This window comes from Bos indicus x Bos taurus, chromosome 19 (assembly GCF_003369695.1).
Source record: "Bos indicus x Bos taurus breed Angus x Brahman F1 hybrid chromosome 19, Bos_hybrid_MaternalHap_v2.0, whole genome shotgun sequence".
In the NCBI taxonomy this organism is placed as follows: Eukaryota; Metazoa; Chordata; class Mammalia; order Artiodactyla; family Bovidae; genus Bos; species Bos indicus x Bos taurus.
The window spans coordinates 22,285,016-22,305,204 of NC_040094.1; the positions used below are offsets into that span (position 1 = coordinate 22,285,016).

Genomic DNA, 20,189 nt, shown 5'->3' on the forward strand with positions numbered 1-20,189 from the left:
TCCATTATGGTTTATCAGGATATTGAATCTAGTTCTCTATGCTGTACAGTAGGACCTTGTTGTTTATTTATTGTCTATATAATAGTTTACATCTGCTAATCCCAAACTCCCTGTCCATTTTCTCCCCCACTCCCCCTCCCCCTTGGCAACCACAAGTCTGTTCTCTATGTCTATGAGTCAAACTCTTCTTTAAAAATTAATCCGTTTAAGGAACAATAAGGTTATTCCTATTTCGGAAAAGACAGAGAAAGATATTTTATGGTTCCCGGGGGCATTTGATACACCTGATGAGCTTCCAAAGCAAATCAATTATTCTTTTTTTTTCAGCAATTCCACAGAAGCAATTAAGAACCCAAATTTAAGATCAGACTTTTCTTTCAGTGGTCCAGCAGAGGGGGCCCTACCAAATGAAATCTGTTTTAATATGTGCTGATATCCAGAATTAGTTTAAAAATGGGAGAAAGTGGTAGTCTAGCAATTTAAATTATTACTAAATAGTCCCTCTTTTTTAAATTAGCAGAGCTAAATAGACAGTTATTTTGTTCAAATGCAGAGGAGATGAAGAGTTTTTACCCCATATAAGTAAAGTTTATGTATGTGTGCTCAAGTGCTCAGTCACATCCGACTCTTTGCGACCCCATGAACTGTAGCCCACCAGGCTCCTCTCCATGGCATTTCCCAGGCAAGAATACTGGAGTTGGTTGGCTTTTCCTTCTCCAGGGGATCTTCTCGACTCAGGGATCGAACCCGAGTCTCTTGTGTCTCTGGCATTAGCAGGCAGGTTCTTTACCACTGAGCCACCTGGGAAGCCCCTGTAAGTAAGGTTTATAGTGTATCCAGATGCTGTTATCTGGTCAAAAGTGTTTGAGTAGTTTTGCTATGGTGCTAATGTGTTTATTTTCTGTTTTTCTGATTCTTCTTTATTCCAGCCCCATTGCTACCACCTTTATCACTTCTGTCATGAATTAATAGCTTTATAATTAGTTTCTTTATCACCTCTCTTTCCTCAAATTCATTTCAAATACTGTTGATAGATTGATCTGCCTAAAACAGTTCTAATCACTGTTACTTCCTTGCTTTTAAACGTAAATGTATTTAAAATCTAAACTTCTTATCTTGACACTGACAGCCTTCCCTGTGCTTTGGCTTCAAAATGCTCGTTAGCGTTTTCTCCTGTTTCTCCATGCAGAGTACACTGTCATGTTTGTATTTTTTTTACAACTCTACTTTTGTTCACACTGGAAGTGTCTCTGTCATATATGTCAAATTATAGCCATCTTTTAAAACCCAGTGCAAATGCTACCTTCTTCAAGATTTTCCCCACTGGAAACACTCTTCATTTTTCTGACACTCTTTATCATTCTTAGAGCACTTTGCTTTTTATACCTTATATTGTAAGTTATTTGCATACAAGTTTTACACTGTGCAAGAGTATGAGCTCCAGGAGTTAAGATCTATCTGTGCTGACTTCCAAGAATGAGTAAAATTATTTACTCAGATGTTTTAGCTGTGTTGTAAAGAGCCAGATAGTAGACACTTTAGGTTTTGCAAGCTAAGTGCTCAACTTTGCTTTCACAGTGTGAAAGTAGCCATTAGATAACATGTAAATGAATGAGCATGACTGATGTGTTCTAATAAAACTTTATTTACAAAGGGGGGGGATAGCTGAAATTTAGCTGTACTTGCTGTCCATTGATGTATACAATTATCCAAAGTACTTCTGACAAGTATTTCACAAGTGTTTTAAAGTGGTTAGTGACTAAAATAGATGTTGCATGACAAGTTAAAACATGAAACTTCCTTTTAGATATTTCTGTGATAAATGCTTGCTCATTTCACAGAATATAATGAATTTTCCTTTTAGTCTTGGCAGTGGAAATACTTACTTCTAGATAATGATATTCTCGTGAGATCCAGTTTTGCAGTATAACTCATATGCCATGAAGAGGTATGATTCATACCACCTGAGAATTGTTGCTGTTGGATAAAGATACAAAACTTCTGGATCTCTTTAAAAGAAGGTATTAATTTAAAACAGATAACTAAAGTTTATTTAGTTATTTTTTTAATATTTACCAAACATGTTAGATAAATGGTGGATGATAATAATTGCACTTTGAGTACTCAGAAGCCAGGTAGTCCTTTTATAGGTTAAGCTTTCATTTTCATAAGATATAAAGCAGTTATAAAAACTGTAAGAAAAACACCAAAACCCCTGGAGAAAATTGGAAAACACATAAGGTATAGAAGAAATAGAAATATCTAATAAGCAATAAAAATACTTAATCTTACTATATCTAAGAAGTGTAAATAAGCGCAGCAGTAAGCTGCCTTTTAAAAAAAACTAATATAGATAATACTTTTGAAAATGATATGGCAAAGTTTTGATGAAATGGGAAATTTGAAAATTCAAAACTTAGTTGATGTAAATCAGTGCCCCTTTCAGAAAACAATTTTGCAATTTGTATCAATCCTTTAAGGGTCAGGTATGTTTAACCCATTATATCAGTCAGAAGGTGGAAGCTGTGCCAGTATTTTCCTTTCTAAAATTCTCTCCTGAGGACATGGTCAGAAATTTGTAGATATACAGAAGTCTTCATTTCAGAGTTGTTTATGATAGTAGAAACTTAGAACCAGTCCAACTTGCAACAGTGAAAGCATGGCTAAGTAAAGGGAGGTACAATGTCTGTACAGAATTGTTATAAATAAAATGAAAGGAAAAAAGCGTAAAGAAATCATTTCAGAATATTAATAGTAGTTGTCTTTGGTGAATTTATGAGTGATTTTTTTTTATGCTTTTCTGTATTTTCCTGTTGAAAAATATTTTTTAAGAAAAATTTATGCTGGACTTTAAGAATTTCCTGTAAGATATTTAGCTTCCAAATCATATTAAAATATGAAAGGAAATAACACATTTAATTTGAGAAGGCATAATAAGAGAGAGTACTGGAACCATTTAAAAACATGAAATAAGATGAAATAAGTAGAATATGAAATTGAATATGTGTATGTGGTTATAGAAAACTATATGCATAGATAAGTAGAAAATAAGTGAAAAATTGATCTGAGGGGATTTTTTTAGTGATAGTGTGAGCTTTTTTTTTTTTTTCAAAATTGTGTTTATTCCATTGTTATAATTTTTGAGAACAGAAGGAAATCAGTGCTTTAAAAAAAAATGTGACTATGGTTGTATGGGCTTCCTTGGTAGCTCAGATGGTAGAGAATCGTCTATAATACAGGAGACCCAGGTTCAATCCCTGGGTCAGAAAGATCCTCAGAGAAGGGAATGGCAGCCCATTCCAGTATTCTTGCCTGGAGAAGACCATGGGGTTGCAAAGAGTCAGACATGACTAAATGACTAACGCTTTCACTTTCGTAGTTGTATATTCCCAAAGTTGGAAACATTTGCAATTTACTGGATTACACGACATGTTTTCATTGCTTTCACTACTTCCTTTTTTAAAAATTGTATTGAAGTATAGTTGATTTACAATGTGTTAATTTCTTCTGTCCAACAAAGTGGCTTTGTTTTTATACACACACATACACGCGTGTATATTCTTTTTCATATTCTTTTCCATTATGCTTTGTCACAGGATACTGTGCTATACATTGTTGTTTATCCATTCTATATATGTTTGTCTCTACGAATTTCAAACTCCCATTCTTTTCCTCCTCTACTCCTTCCTCTAGACAACCACTTTTTATATCTGTGAGCCTGTTTTTGTCTTGTAGATAGGTTGATTTGTATTGTATTTTAGATTTCCACATATAAGTGATGTTATATGGTATTTGTCTTTCTGACTTTGCCTAGTATGATAAGCTCTAGGTCCATTCATGCTGCTGCAAATGGCATTTCATTTTCTTCCATGGGTGAGTAGTATTCCTGTGTGTGTGTGTGTGTGTGTGTCTGTGTATTCCACATCTTCCACGGGTGAGTAGTATCCCACTGTGTGTGTTCCACATCTTCTTTATCCATTCATCATTTTCTTCCATGGGTGAGTAGTATTCCTGTGTGTGTGTGCATGTGTGTGTATTCCACATCTTCTTTATCCATTCATCATTTTCTTCTGTGGGTGAATAGTATTCCTGTGTATGTGTGCATGTGTGTGTATTCCACATCTTTATCCATTCATCATTTTCTTCCATGGGTGAGTAGTATTCCTCTGTGTGTGTGGTGTGGTATGTGTGTGTGTGTATTCCACATCTTCCATGGGTGAGCAGTGTGTGTGTGTTCCACATCTTCTTTATCCATTCATCATTTTCTTCCGTGGGTGAGTAGTAGTCCTCTGTGTGTGTGTGTGTGTGTGTGTGTGCCTGTGTGTGTATTCCACATCTTCTTTATCCATTCATCTGTTGGTGAACATTGTGGTTGTTTCCATGTCTTGCCTATTGTAAATAGTGCTGCTATGAACATAGAGGTACTTGTATCTTTTTGAGTTATTATTTTGTCTGAGTATGTGCAAAGGGGTGGGATTGCTGGATCATATGGCAACTCTGCTTTTAGTTTTTTGAGGAATCTCCATACTGTTTTCCCACCAACAGTGTGAGAAGGGTTTCCTTTTCACTCTACAGCATTTGTTACTTACAGACTTTTTAATGATGGGCATTCTGATGGTGTGAGGTGGTACCTCGTTGTAGTTCTGATTTGCATTTCTCTAATAATTAGCACTGTTGAGCATCTTTCTGTGTGCCTACCAGCCATTTGAATGTCTTCTTTGGAGAAATGTCTAAATGAATGTGGAATATATATATATACAAGTTTGGGAGTTATGCCTATTTGTCTTTCACCACTTTAATTCCAATATTTTTAAAACACTTTCTTGAATAAGTAGTCTTCATAGGTCTGTTTTTCTTAATGAAAAATGAATTTATTTTAGTTGGAAGCCTGTTTGGCTTGCTGATGGTAAGAAAAAGTTAAAAATGTAATCTCTGAACATTATAATTGCATTTTTCACTGTTTATCAATCTTGAAATTTCCTATTTCTCTGGAGGTAGTCTAGTATAGTTCAAATAAAATGAGTTGTATAGACATGACAAAGCATATTTGTAAAAATGGCAGGAAATTGGGGTTATTTTAATGATGGCTAAGAATTTTTTTCACTTTTATCATTTGCTACTAAACTGAATTCTGAGAAATTCATGATACTGAATATATTAATATGTAATAACAGTATAAGCAAAATGTAATTTTGCCAAGAATTCATTTTTTAACCTGTTATCCATGAGTGAAATAGAAACAAGGAAATGCAAGAAGAAAGCAAAAGGCAGCTTTAAACAATATAATTTTGTTAGGAGTGGGAGCCACAGCAAGAGAACTCTGTTCTCCTTATTTTATCCTCCAGTAGGATAAGAGCGTTACAGAAGTGGCTAAACTAATCCAGGTTAAGAAGATGAGTGAAGTAGGAATTTTGTTCTTTTCTAGGAAAGAAATGGTAGTATTAATCACGAATCCTCTTGGACATAAAATTATTTTGTGAATCTCTGGTTAAATCTGAGTTTTTTGCCAGATTATGTTGACACATGGCTGAGGGTTTTTTTTTTTTTCCTATCTTCTTTGGTCGGAAATATAATTCAGAAGCACTGTTGTATTTTTCAACTCCTGAGGTTGGTTTGGTTTGTTTCTTTGCTTTAAAGTAATTTTTTTTTTTTTTTAATTGGTATTCTCTATTTGGTGAGACATTCTGGCCTGGAGCATTCCATGAACTGTATAGTCCATGGGGTCGCAAAGAGTTAGACACGACTGAGCGACTTTCACTTTCACTTCTTCATACTTTCGTTTTTAGACATAGTTTCCTTTAGTTCATTGTAGGCTTTTATTCTGTGTGTGAATCGTATTCTCTTGTTTATGTGTATGTCTCATAATTTTGGGTTGAAAATTGAAAATTTAGAATAATAGAAAATGGCAGCTCTACAATCAGAGCTGCCCCTGTTCCCAAGGTTTGTTGTTTGTTTGTTGATTGTTTTGCTGTTTTTGTTTTTTTGTTTAGTGATTGTCTGAACTAATTCTTTGAGTCTATGTTTGTCATGTGTGGCCACCAAAGTCTGCTTGGTTACCTTAGTGGTCAACTAATGACCTGACAGACTTCCTTAAACACCTGTAACAATAGGTCTCCAGTCTGCCAAAAGGCTTGTTGGCACATGCCTTCAGTACATAACCATGCATTTTACAACTTTGCCTTAGCCTTCACTTTTGCTTGTACAGAGCCTCAAGTCAGTCCTCAAGATAGTCTTGAGAGTTTAGGACCTTCTCAGGTCTTTCCTGATCTTGTACAAAGGTCTGTGTATGCATGTGGTCTCCCCAGAAACATTTTGGAGATTTCAAAGTCCCAGTGGACTTTCTGTTCTGCTTTAAGCTTTCTGCTTAACCATAACCTATTGTTTTCCCCAACTATTAAAACTATTACCCACTGCCTCAGGCTACCCTGATATTCAACAGTTGTCTTTGATTGTTTTTGACGGATACCTCCCGGGAAAAGGCTGTTTTACAACAGCAACTCTTGTCAAGTCAAATAAAAACAGCCTTCTGAGTGGCGTCTTCCAGGGACCATCAGACAGTTCCAATAATTCTCTTGGATAGGGTTTTGAAGGAACCTCAGTTGCCCTCTGGAGTGGCTGCCAGACTGCTGATTTTTCTACTATGATTGTGGTCTCTTTGTTTTTAGGCTACCATGGTACTAGGGAGGGGGTGATGGAAATAGGGTAAGTTAAAACACCATAGAGTTCCTACCAAGATTCAGCTGTTCTTGGATAAATGCTCCCTGGACTGTTGTTAAGATGTTGGTTTATTTCCAGAGTTCTAAAAAAGCTGATTCTAACTCTTTTTGGCCAGTGTTTTTATGCTCTTTTGGAGAAGAGAATGTTTGTTAGCTCTATACTCTGCCATTTTCAGTGACATTCCAGGTTGTCTTTTAAGCCTCTCCGATAAATTTTTTGCACACTTTAGACAAAGTCATCTTACTTGTTTTAAAATCACTATTTACTTCCCATTGCTCTTAGAGACCAAAGTCTTCATTTTTGTCCTACAAAGTCATGCATTGTCTTGCATTCTCTTTTCTTCAATTGTTCTTCACTCTATTGCTCTTCCCTTATTTAAAATTGCCTTCAGTCATTTAAGTGGATTTTTGTGTCATCCGTTTTATAGCAGGCTTCCCAGATGGCTCAGATGGTAAAATATCTGCCTGCAATGTTGGAGACTTGTATTCTATCCCTGGGTTGGGAAGATCCCCTGGAGAAGGCAATGGCAACTCCTGTATTCTTGTGTGGAGAATCCCATGGGCAGAGGAACCTGGTGGGCTACACAGTCCATGGGATTGCAAAGAGTCAAACGCCACTGTGCGACTAACACCACAGTTTCATAATAAAAAAAAACCATAGGGATTTTGATTGGAATTGCATTGAATATATAGTTTAGAAGAGAATTGATATTTTAGTATTTTACTCTTTTCATATATGAAAATGGCATATTTCTTTATCCAGGTGTTCTATATATCCTTTAGTACAATTTTATCATTTTTTCCCGTAAAGGTGACATCCATCTTTTGTTAGATTTATTTGTAGGTACCTTATAGCCCTGTTATTGTATAAGGAAACTTTTTCTAATTTGTTAATTATAAAGCTTCTGTTTTTTGTTATTGTTGATTTAATTTTAGTAAATATAGTTCTAATAGTTTGCCTGATGATTCTTTCGTATTTCCTTTGTAGACAATCATATTGTCTGTAAACAAGGATAATTTTGTCTCTTTTTAATTCTTTTACCTCATATTTCTTGTTTTGCTATGTGATTATGAGTGTTTTATTATATTGCCTGAAAACTACAATATAGAGATAAATAGAAGCAATGATAGAAACTTTGTTACATTCCTGACTTTAATGGAAATTGTTTATGAAATATCTCAAATGTGATTTTTCTTTAAGTTTTGGATACTATTTTTAGTTTACTAATAATTTTTATCCTAAGAGTATTAAACTTTAGTTTTTTAGCATCAATATGAATTTATATTAATGTTTTAAAGTTAAATCATTTCTTGTATTCCTGTATTTTGAAATTCCTTGGTTTTTTAATTTAATTTGATTCAGTGCACTCCAGTAGTTCTTTTACCAGTGATTTCCATTTCTGAGATCTTTTGCTTAATTTCCTTATGGAGTAGTTTTTCAACATGTTCTTATGGGGCATTATTTCCTAAATTCTTAATTGTTAAGGAATGATTGATTGTTGTTTTTATCACCTAAATAATCTGAATGGTGTACTATCTCTCAAATAACAATTTATTTCAAAACTTGAGTGTTTTTATTAGAAAGTACAGTACTGTAGTTATTTTATCTCACTTCCGATGAATTATTTTCTTATTGCCTTGGACAGCTGGTGACTATTTTCTTTATATCCTTTAAGTTCTGTGTGTTTTGGTATAAATAATTTTGAATTACTTTCCCTGGAATACATTGTTACTTTTTACCTGAAATATTTAACTATTTCTTTTCACAGAATTTTATTTTCATCACGTCAATACTTTTTCTGATCCATTTGCTTTTTATCTCTTTGAAGGATCATCTCTGTTTTCCATATCATCATGCATTCATTAGTTCATTCAAATATTTAGTGATTCCTGCTCTGTCCCAGTGAAATGCAGCAAAGCCACTGCGCTTTTGGAGTTTACGTTCTTCTGGGAAGAGAAGAGGTGATAAATGGTTAACAGATTAGTAAATTATGTGTTAGTTTTAGAAGATAATGAGGACCAAGAGAAAGTGGAGTTGGGTAAGATGAGAGAGTTAAACAGATATTAAAGAGAGTTAAACAAATATCAATCTTTGTCTTTTTTTTTTTTGCATCAGTTATTTTAGTTACCTCTTTTCTGTCTTGTTTCTAATTTAATTGATAGTTTTACTGGTTAATGGTGTGTTTTTCGGACTCTTCTGTTGACCATGGTGGCTATTCCATTTCTTCTGAGGGATTCCTGCCCGCAGTAGTAGATATAATGGTCATCTGAGTTAAATTCACCCATTCCAGTCCATTTTAGTTCGCTGATTCCTAGAATGTCTGCGTTCACTTTTGCCATCTCCTGTTTGACCACTTCCAATTTGCCTTCATTCATGGACCTGACATTCCAGGTTCCTATGCAGTATTGCTCTTTACAGCATCAGACCTTGGCTTCTATCACCAGTCACATCCACAACTGGGTATTGTTTTTGCTTTGGCTCCATCCCTTCATTCTTTCTGGAGTTATTTCTCCACTGATCTCCAGTAGCATATTGGGCACCTGTTGACCTGGGGAATTCCTCTTTCAGTATCCTATCATTTTGCCTTTTCATACTGTTCATGGGGTTCTCAAGGCAAGAATCCTGAAGTGGTTTGCCATTCCCTTCTCCAGTGGACCATATTCTGTCAGACCTCTCCACCATGACCCGCCCATCTTGGGTGGGCCCACAGGGCATAGCTTAGTTTCATTGAGTTAGGCTGTGGTCCTAGTGTGATTAGATTGACTAGTTTTCTGTGAGTATGGTTTCAGTGTGTCTGCCCTCTGATTGCCATTTTGCAACACCTACCATCTTACTTGGGTTTCTCTTACTTTGGACGTGGGGTATCTCTTTATAGCTGCTGCAGCAAAGCGCAGCCGCTGCTCCTTACCTTGGACGAGGGGTATCTCCTCACCGCTGCCCCTCCTGACCTTGAACATGGAGTAGCTCCTCTAGGCCCTCCTGTGCCCGCGCAGCCACCGCTCCTTGGAGGTGGGGTTGCTCCTCTTGGCCACCGCCCCTGACCTCGGATGTGGGGTAGCTCTGCCCGGCCACTGCCCCTGACCTTGGACATGGGGTAACTCCTCTCAGCCACCGCCCCTGACCTCGGACGTGGGGTAGCTCCTCTCAGCCATTCCTGCGAGTCACAGCCTGGCACTCTGGGCTGCTGCCTCTGACCTTGGACATGGGGTAGCTCCTCTTGGCCACCACTCGTCGGGTTCTGCCCCTGACCTCAGACATAGGGTAGCTCCTCTCGGCCAGGCTTGTGCCCCGTCACAGCCGCCCGCACTTGTGAGTCCGAAATGCAGTACTTGGGTGCAATCTCAAAAACGACAGAATGGTCTCTGTTTTGTTTCCAAGGCAAACCATTCAGTATCACAGTAATCCAAGTCTATGCCCCAACCAGTAACGCTGAAGAAGCTGAAGTTGAATGGTTCTATGAAGACCTACAAGACCTTTTAGAACTAACACCCAAAAAAGATGTTCTTTTCATTATAGGGGACTAGAATGCAAAAGTAGGAAGTCAAGAAACACCTGGAGTAACAGGCAAATTTGGCCTTGGAATACGGAATGAAGCAGGGCAAAGATTAATAGAGTTTTGCCAAGAAAACACACTGGTCATAGCAAATACCCTCTTCCAACAACACAAGAGAAGACTCTACACATGGACATCACCAGATGGTCAACACCGAAATCAGATTGATTATATTCTTTGCAGCCAAAGATGGAGAAGCTCTATACAGTCAGCAAAAACAAGACCAGGAGCTGACTGAGGCTCAGATCATGAGCTCCTTATTGCCAAATTCAGACTTAAATTGAAGAAAGTAGGGAAAACCACTAGACCATTCAGGTATGACCTAAATCAAATCCCTTATGATTATACAGTGGAAGTGAGAAATAGATTTAAGGGACTAGATCTGATAGAGTGCCTGATGAACTAGGGACTGAGGTTCGTGACATTGTACAGGAGACAGGGATCAAGACCATCCCCATGGAAAAGAAATGCAGAAAAGCAAAATGGCTGTCTGGGGAGGCCTTACAAATAGCTGTGAAAAGAGAAGCGAAAAGCAAAGGAGAAAAGGAAAGATACAAGCATCTGAATGCAGAGTTCCAAAGAATAGTAAGAAGAGATAAGAAAGCCTTTCTCAGCGATCAGTGCAAAGAAATAGAGGAAAACAACAGAATGGGGAAGACTAGAGATCTCTTCAAGAAAATTAGAGATACCAAGGGAACATTTCATGCAAAGATGGGCTTGATAAAGGACAGAAATGGTATGGACCATATCTTCTGCTTCTGTTAGAAACAGAAGATATTAAGAAGAGGTGGCAAGAATACACAGAAGAACTGTACAAAAAAGATCTTCATGACCAAGATAATTACAATGGTATGATCACTCACCTAGAGCCAGACATCCTGGAATGTGAAGTCAAGTGGGCCTTAGAAAGCATCACTATGAACAAAGCTAGTGGAGGTGATGGAATTCCAGTTGAGCTATTTCAAATTCTGAAAGATAATGCTGTGAAAGTGCTGCACTCAATATGCCAGCAAATTTGGAAAAAACAGCAGTGGCCACAAGACTGGAAAAAGTCAGTTTTCATTCCAGTCCCAAAGAAAGGCAGTGCCAAAGAATGCTCAAACTACTGCACAATTGCACTCATCTCACACACTAGTAAAGTAATGCTCAACATTCTCCAAGCCAGGCGTTAGCACTATGTGAACCATGAACTTCCAGATGTTCAAGCTGGTTTTAGAAAAGGCAGAGGAACCAGAGATCAAATTGCCAACATCCGCTGGACCATGGAAAAAGCAAGAGAGTTCCAGAAAAATATCTATTTCTGCTTTATTGACTATGCCAAAGCCTTTGACTGTGTGGATCACAAGAAACTGTGGAAAATTCTAAAGGAGATGGGAGTAGCAGACCACCTGACCTGCCTCTTGAGAAATCTGTATGCAGGTCAGGAAGCAACAGTTAGAACTGGACATGGAACAACAGACTGGTTCCAAATAGGAAAAGGAGTATGTCAAGGCTGTATATTGTCACCCTGCTTATTTAACTTCTATGCAGAGTACATCATGAGAAACACTGGGTTGGAAGAAGCACAAGCTGGAATCAAGATTGCTGGGAGAAATATCAATAACCTCAGATATGCAGATGACACCACCCTTATGGCAGAAAGTGAAGAGGAACTAAAAAGCCTCTTGATGAAAGTGAAAGAGGAGAGTGAAAAAGTTGGCTTAAAGCTCAACATTCAGAAAACAAAGATCATGGCATCTGGTCCCATCACTTCATGGGAAGTAGATGGGGAAACAGTGGAAGCAGTGTCAGACTTTATTTTTGGGGGCTCCAAAATCACTACAGATGGTGACTGCAGTCATGAAATTAAAAGATGCTTACTCCTTGGAAGAAAAGTTATGACCAACCTAGATGGTGTATTCAAAAGCAGAGACATTACTTTGCCAACAAAGGTCCGTCTAGTCAAGGCTATGGTTTTTCCTGTGGTCATGTATGCATGTGAGAGTTGGACTGTGAAGAAAGCTGAGTGCCGAAGAATTGCTGCTTTTGAACTGTGGTGTTTGAGAAGACTCTTGAGAGTCCCTTGGACTGCAAGGAGATCCAACCAGTCCATTCTAAAGGAGATCAACCCTGGGTGTTCCTTGGAAGGAATGATGCTAAAGCTGAAACTCCAATACTTTAGCCACCTGATGCAGAGAGCTGACGCATTTGAAAAAACCCTGATGCTGGAAAAGATTGAGCGCAGGAGGAGAAGGGGACGACAGAGGATGAGATGGCTGGATGGCATCACCGACACAATGGACGTGGGTTTGGGTGGACTCCGGGAGTTGGTGATGGACAGAGAGGCCTGGCGTGCTGCAATTCATGGGGTCGCAAAGAGTCGGATAGGACGGAGTGACTGAACTGAACCTAATGGTGTGTTTTAGTTTTCATATTTTTTCTTAGTTCTTCAGTCTCCATTCATCCTTTTTTCCCTGTTACGTGATCATTAACTTCTTTAATTAGTGGTCTTATTTTGAAAGAGTTTGATTGGGAAAAGCAAGAAGGAAACGGAGATGATAGAAGGAATAATGGTAGAGTTGGTGGAAATTTCTTTTTTGTTATCTTAGATGGAGATGATTTGTGCGTGTTTAAAAGGAAAGAAGCTAAAGGAAAAGGGAGCTTTTATGCTAAAGAATCTAAGGTGTCAAGTACTTAAGTAAATTGACCTGTGTCACACAGAGTAGTTAGGTAATAGAGCTAGATTTTGACCCTAGAAGATCTGCCTGATGTGAAATGCTGGGCTGGATGAAGCAGAAGCTGGAATCAAAATTGCCAGGAGAAACAGCAGTAACCTCAGATATGCAGATGACACTACCCTTATGGCAGAAAACGAAGAATAACTGATGGAAGTGAAAGAGGAAAGTGAAAAAGTTGGCTTAAAACTCTACATTCACAAAACTAAGATCATGGCATCCAGTTCCAACACTTCATGGCAAATAGCTGTGGAAACAGTGAGAGACTTTGTTTTTTGGGGCTTCAGAATCACTGCAGATGGTGAATGCAGCCATGAAATTAAAAGACACTTGCTTCTTGGAAGAAAAGCTATGACCAACCTAGACAACATATTAAAAAAGCAGAGACATTACTTGGCTGACAAAGGTCCATCTAGTCAAAGCTATGGTTTTTCTAGTAGTCATATGTGGATGTGAGAGTTGGGACTATAAAGCTGAGCCCCAAAGAATCAATGCTTTTGAACTGTGGTATTGGAGAAGACTCTTGAGAGTCCCTTGGACAGCAAGGAGATCAAGCCAATCAATCCTAAAGGGAATCAGTCCTGAATACTAGTTGGAAGGGCTGATGCTGAATCTCTAATACTTTGGCCACCTGATGGGAAGAACTGACTCATTGGAAAAGACCCTGATGCTGGGAAAGATTGAAGGCAGGAGGAGAAGGAGACAAGAGGATGAGATGGTTGGATGGCATCACTGACTTGATGGACATGAGTTTGAGCAAACTCCGGGAGTTGGTAATGGACAGGGAAGCATGGCATGCTGTAGTCTGTGGGGTTACAAAGAGTCAGACACAACTGAGTAACTGAATTGATCTGCCTTATCCAAAGTCTGTGCTTTTAAACATAATAATTACTCCTTCTGAGAGGCAGTTTGTTTGTAATGGAATTCTAAAAGTTTGAGAGAAGCAGTGGAAAAGGGGTTAGTTGGAAAATCGGCAGAGCTCAGGGACTTCAAGAGTTGATTTGTTTACTGGTTGGAACAGGAACACAAGTAGCTTACAGTTGAATTGCAGTTCTTATCATATGAAATTATACAGCTTTGCTTTCTTGTGGATTAGGAATATTTTGGGGAGATGAGTTTATTAATTTTCAGCGAGATGGATGTCTGTTTGTCCAGTTTTTTTGAACAGTCCTATTCCAAGGGTTTTCTATTAATTTTCAACGAGATGGATGTCCATTTGTCCAATTTTTTTGAACAATCTTATTCCAAGGGTTTTCAACACTTCAAGAGGAGCATTAAGAAACTTATAAAGTGACTTTTATAACTTACCACAGTTACTGAGTGTATTATTGATACCAGGTTTTGATGTAGCCCAGGGATTGTAAATATTCTGTATTTTGTTGCCCCATCCATATAGATGAAATCCCTCTGAAGATGTATACAGAGGAAAAACTATAATTTTGTTAGCCTTGGACTTGTTCTTTTTACACATAAACATAAAATGTGTTTTGTGCATTTTGTTTTTATTAATAAAAGTTTTTAATAGAATGAAAATTTCAATAGTTTTTAAAAAGTATTATTTATATGTGGCAAAATGTAGGCTAAAATTCTCCTACTCTTATTTTTGTAGTTTTATTTATTTATTTTTGGCTGTGCTGGGTCTTCTTTGCTTTGTGTGGGATTTCTTCTAGTTGCAAGGAAGCAGGGTCTATTCTGGGAGTAGGGTCTGTTGTGTGCTGCTGTGCAGGGGCTTCTCTTTGCATTGACTTGCTTTTCTTGTTGCATAGCACAGACTCTAGGCACATGGCCTTCATTAGTTGCAGCACACGGGCTCTCTAGGGTGTGGGCTCAGTAGTCGTGGCACACGGGCTTAGTTTGCCACAGCATGTGAGGTCTTCCTGGACCAGGAATCAATCCCATGTCGTCTGTATGGGCACATGGATTCCCATCTGCTGCGCCACCAGGGAAGTCCTTCCTTTGCTGTTAACTGTCTTGTAGAGTGAAGATTGTACCCTTGTTTGTTTAGAACTTCACCAGGAGTCTACCATGTAAGAAACTCGTGTCCCCGTCCACGGTGTCACTTGTGGTGTTTGAGTCACCAATTCAAGTTAACATTTCTATCCGTAGCATTAATGGTGATTACACTGATTCCACCTGGTAGAAGCATTTGACAAATTACTAAGGAGATCAGCCCCGGGATTTCTTTGGAAGGAATGATGCTAAAGCTGAAACTCCAGTACTTTGGCCACCTCATGCGAAGAGTTGACTCATTGGAAAAGACTCTGATGCTGGGAAGGATTGGGGGCAGGAGGAGAAGGGGACGACAGAGGATGAGATGGCTTGATGGCATCACTGACTCGATGGACGTGAGTCTGAGTGAACTCCGGGAGTTGGTGATGGACAAGGAGGCCTGGCGTGCTGCGATTCATGGGGTCGCAAAGAGTCAGACATGACTGAGCAACTGATCTGATCTGATCTGAATGTTACATATTTACATATTTTTTTATAAATTAATTTCTCTTTACTTATAGTTCTGTAAGGATGTACATGTGTGTGTATCCAAAACTGAGTCAGAAAGAAGTGTGTGTGTGTATAGCTTTTAAAAATTGTGTGTACAGATTAGATTATCCATTTTCAGTATGGTTAAGGGCATTTGCTTCCCTGACAGCTCAGACTGTAAAGAATCCACCTGCAATTCAGGAGACTTGGGTTCAATCCCTGGGTCAGGAAGCTCCCCTGGAGAAGGTCATGGCTACCCACTCAAGTATTCTTGCCTGGAGAATTCCATGGACAGAGGAGCCTGGCAGACTACAGTCCATGGGGTTGCAAAGAGCTGGACAGGACTGGGCCACTAAAACACACAAGGGACATTTACAAATACTTCCTATGAAAGGAAGGTATTAAGTATGATACGATGAGAACTACCATTATGTGCTATCCTCTCTAATACATAATGATTTGTTTATTATGTATTAAATTCCTATACATCTGTGGGTCTGTATCCCTGTTTGTTCTGTTCCATTTTATTTCTTTCTCTAATCCTGGTTCATTGCCTTTTTATTTCAGTTACTCTAGCATTATAATCTGTTTTGATTATATATAATTAAAACATATACTGGAGTGGGTTGATATATATATATTTGATTAAATACAGTAGAACAAAGAATAAGAAAATTAATATTTATTGAGAGCTTGCTGTATATTAAGTAGTGCTCTGTTTTATATGAATTAGCTCATGTGATCATCACAGTAACACTAAATATTACCATATTTTATCAAGTGTAAGATACTTTGATGCTTTCTTGATGTTATCAGAAAGTGTCAATGAAAAATTTTCATATACTACATTATTGCTTCCTGGGAAACAGCTGTTCTTTCAAGAAGTCATCAATTTCTGAGAGGTTAAAGTGTGAAAAAATTTGATTCTAAAATCAGTGAAATAGGTTTTCATTATCTTCACAGTGGAAGAAACAAGCAGTTTGTCTAAGATAGAAGATAACATAGTTAATTGGCTTCACAGCTCATATGTTTGAGATCTTTTAAATTTATTGTTACATTTATTAATTTTCTAAGCACTTACTGTTGATATATAGCAATAGTTATTTTTGCTCTAGGTTCATGGTAAATACCTTTTTTTCAGGGAGTTGCCCTTTGCTGTAGATTGGTCATCCCCAAGTTATGTTTACAATTATTGGGTAGCCCTCTCTAACTGGGTCCATCTCTATAGAGCCCTCCCATCAGATGACCCTCCCTGTGGGAGAGTATCCTTCCTGACCCTTGGCTTATTCATGAGACTTGTTTTGACCAGTGTGGAATGTGAATGGAAGTGATAAGCTATATCTGAGCAGAAGCTTTTTTGAGAGTCATCTGATTCAGTCATTCCTTTTTTTCCTGTCTGCCATATGAACAGCATGTTGTAGATAGGGACTGCACTTTCAGTCTCAGTCCTGGAATGAAGACAGTATGGACCTATAGCCATTCATAGTGGACAATGTAGTATGAGCAAGAAATAAACCTTTGTGTTGGAAGCCATGAGATCTTCTTGTTGTTTGTTGATGCAGAATAAATTAGTGAAAATTGGTCAGTAACTCTGTGAACCGTGAATGTCCAGATCTTCAAGCTGGTTTTAGAAAAGGCAGAGGAACCAGAGATCAAATTGCCAACATCCGCTGGATCATTGAAAAAGTGAGAGAGTTCCAGAAAAACATCTATTTCTGCTTTATTGACTATGCCAAAGCCTTTGACTGTGTGCATCACAATAAACTGTGGAAAATTCTGAAAGAGATGGGAATACCAGACCACCTGACCTACTTCTTGAGAAACCTATATGCAGGTCAGGAAGCAACAGTTAGAACTGGACATGGAACAACAGACAGGTTCCAAATAGGAAAAGGAGTACGTCAAGGCTGTATATTGTCATTCTGCTTATTTAACTTTTATGCAGAGTACATCATGAGAAACACTGGGCTGGAAGAAGCACAAGCTGGAATCAAGATTGCTGGGAGAAATATCAATAACCTCAGATATGCAGATGACACCACCCTTATGGCAGAAAGTGAAGAGGAACTAAAAAGCCTCTTGATGAAAGTGAAAGAGGAGAGTGAAAAAGTTGGCTTAAAGCTCAACATTCAGAAAACGAAGATCATGGCATCTGGTCCCATCACTTCATGGGAAATAGATATGGAAATAGTATCAGACTTTATTTTTGGGGGGCTATTAACTTTATATGTGTGGCTGGACTTCATCCCCTCCCCCTTTTTCTTAAATTGTGGTAAAGTATAATAGGGATGGAGAAGGAAGTGGCAACCCACTCCAGTGTTCTTGCCTGGAGAATCCCATGGATGGAGAAGCCTGGTAGGCTGCAGCTCATGGGGTCGCACAGAGTCAGACACGACTGAAGCCACTTAGCAGCAGCATACATAGGGGAAACAGTGGCAGACTTTATTTTTGGGGGCTCCAAAATCACTGCAGATGGTGACTGCAGCCGTGAAATTAAAAGACGCTTATTCCTTGGAAGAAAAGTTATGACCAACATAGATAGCATATTCAAAAGCAGAGACATTACTTTGCCAACAAAGATCCGTCTAGTCAAGGCTATGGTTTTTCCAGTGGTCATGTATGCATGTGAGAGTTGGACTGTGAAGAAAGCTGAGCTCCGAAGAATTGATGCTTTTGAACTGTGGTGTTGGAGAAGACTCTTGAGAGTCCCTTAGACTGCAAGGAGACCCAAACAGTCCATTCTGAAGGAGATCAGCCCTGGGTGTTCCTTGGAAGGAATGATGCTAAAGCTGAAACTCCAGTACTTTGGCCACCACATGTGAAGAGTTGACTCATTGGAAAAGACTCTGATGCTGGGAGGGATTGGGGGCAGGAGGAAAAGGGGACGACGGAGGATGAGATGGTTGGATGGCATCACCGACTCGATGGATGTGAGTTTGAATGAACTCTGGGAGTTGGTGATGGGACAGGGAGACCTGGTGTGCTGCAGTTCATGGGGTCACAAAGAGTGAGACACGATGGAGTGACTGAACTGAACTGATACATAGGGCTTCCCTGGTGGCTCAGTGGTAAAGAATCTGCCTGCAGTAAAGGAGCCACAGAAGACGTGGGTTTGATCCCTAAGTTGGGAAGATGCCTGGAGGGAAAACAGCATCCCACTCCAGTATTCTTGCCAGGACGATCCCATGAACAGAGGAGCCTGAAAGGGCTATAGAGCTTGAGGTCACAAAGAGTCAGACATGACTGAGCATGCCGCCAAGTATACATAACACAAAATTTACCACTTAGCTATTTTTTAAGTGGGGTTAAATGCATTCACATTCCTGTGCAACTATCACCACTCTTCATCTTCAGAACTTTTTCATTTTTCCAAACTGAAACTCTGTACCCATGAAGTAGTAACTCCCCTTTTCCTCCTCTCGTAGCTCCTGAGAACCACCATTCCACCATTTATGAACTTTACTACTTTTCTTATCTAAGTGGAATCATACAGTATTTGTCTTTTTGTGACCGACTTCACTTAGCATGGGCTTCCCTGATAGCTCAGTTGGTAAAAGAATCTGCCTGCAATGCAGGAGACCCCAGTTTGATTCTTGGGTCAGGAAGATCCCCTGGAGAAGGGATAGGCTACCCACTCCAGTATTCTTGGGCTTCCTTTGTAGCTGAACTGGTAAAGAATCTGCTTGCAATGTGGGGACCTGGGTCCGTTCCCTAAGTTAGGAAGATCCCCTGGAGAAGGGAATGGCTACCCACTCCAGTATTCTGGCCTGGAGAATTCCATGGACTGTATGACCCATGGGATTGCAAAGAGTTGGACATGACTGAGCAACTTTCACTTCACTTTTTACTTAGCATAATGTCCTCAAGTTTCATCCATGTTGTAGCACGTGTTAGAATTTCCTTTCTTTTTAAGGCTGCATAACATTCCGTTTTGTGTATGTAATACATTTTGTTTATCCATTCATCTGTCGTGGACACTTGGGTTTTTTCCAGCTTTTGAGTGTTGTGAGTAATGCCTTTATGACATTTGTGTACAAGTGTCTTTTGAGTCCCTGCTTTCGGTTCTTTTGTGTATATACCCAAGTGGAATTGTTGGATCATATGGTAATTCTATTTTTGAGGAACCACCGCATTGTTTTCCACAGTGGCTGCACCATTTTACATTTCTGCCAGCAATGAACAGTGGTTCCAGTTTCTCCACATCCTTTCCAAAACTTTCAATAGTTATTATTGACTTTTTTTTTTTTTTTTGATAATAGCTATTCCCATGGATTGGGCTTCCCTGGTGGCTCAGATGGTAAAGAATCTATTTGCAATGCAGGAGACCCAGGTGTGATCCCTGGGTCAGGAAGGTCCCCTGAAGATGGGAATGGCAACCCATTCCAGTATTCTTGCCTGGAAAATTGCATGGACTGAGGAGCCTACTGGGCTACAGTCCATGAGGTTGGAAAGAGTCAGACTGAGTGACCAGCACTTCATTTCATTCTCGTGGTAGTGAGGTAATATCTAATTGTGCTTTTGATTTGCATTTCCCTAATAATTGATGTTGTGGAGCATCTTTCATGTGCTTATTGCTCATGTGTAGATCTGTTTTGGAGAAGTCTCTGTTGAGGTCCTTCTGCCCATTATTAAGTTGTTAAGTTGTAGGAATGTATTCTGGTTATTAGATATATGACTTGTGAATATTTTCTTCTGTTCATTGGGTTACCTTCTCACTCCGTTGATTT

At 38.9% G+C, this 20,189-nt stretch overlaps 1 protein-coding gene across 3 annotated transcripts in view; it reads left to right on the forward strand.

Moving 5' to 3' along the window:
* NSRP1 (nuclear speckle splicing regulatory protein 1) overlaps positions 1–20,189 on the forward strand; it is a 45,883-nt gene that overhangs the window by 5,171 nt on the left and 20,523 nt on the right. Inside the window, exon 1 of one of the 3 annotated variants that reach the window (XM_027518282.1) lies at positions 19,875–19,961. The exons of the other annotated variants lie outside the window; for them this stretch is intronic. The gene's annotated coding sequence lies outside the window, so the exon portion shown is untranslated. Of the gene's footprint in view, positions 1–19,874; positions 19,962–20,189 lie in introns of those variants that run through there. 3 annotated transcript variants of the gene reach the window in all.